The sequence below is a fragment of the Arachis duranensis genome, chromosome 10 (assembly GCF_000817695.3).
Source record: "Arachis duranensis cultivar V14167 chromosome 10, aradu.V14167.gnm2.J7QH, whole genome shotgun sequence".
Lineage (NCBI taxonomy): Eukaryota > Viridiplantae > Streptophyta > Magnoliopsida > Fabales > Fabaceae > Arachis > Arachis duranensis.
The window spans coordinates 48,059,017-48,059,699 of NC_029781.3; positions in this window are offsets into that span (position 1 = coordinate 48,059,017).

A 683-nucleotide genomic window follows, 5' to 3' on the forward strand; every position below is an offset into this window, starting at 1 on the left:
GAAAAGAGCAAAAACAGGATGAAAAACAGAAAGAAAAATAGCACACCCTGGAGGAGAGCGTGCTGGCGTTTAAACGCCAGTGAGGCTAGCTGTTGGGCGTTTAACGCCCAGTCTGGCACCATTCTGGGCGTTTAACGCCAGAAAGGGGCACCAGACTGGCGTTAAACGCCAGAAAAGCGCAAGAAGCTGGCGTTAAACGCCAGAAATGGGCACCAGCCCGGCATTTAACGCCAGAAATGGCTAAAAACGCAATTTTGCTTGCCATTTGGTGCAGGGATGACTTTTCCTTGACACCTCAGGATCTGTGGACCCCACAGGATCCCCACCTACCCTACCACACTCTCTCTCTTCTTCACCCATTCACCAATCACCTCAACACCTCTTCCCCAAAAACCTTTCACCTTTCAAATCCCATCTTTCTCTTCACCACTCACATCCATCCTTCATAAAACCCCACCTACCTCACCATTCAAATTCAAACCACTTTCCCTCCCAAACCCACCCACACAAGACCGATCCCTACCCTTCCCCCACTCCTATATAAACCCTCCTTCACTCCTTCATTTTCACACAACATACACACCACTTCTACCCCTTTTGGCCGAACACAAAGCCATTCCCTTCTTCCTCATTTCTTCTTCTTCTACTCTCTTATTTCTTCTTTTGCTCGAGGACGAGCAAAC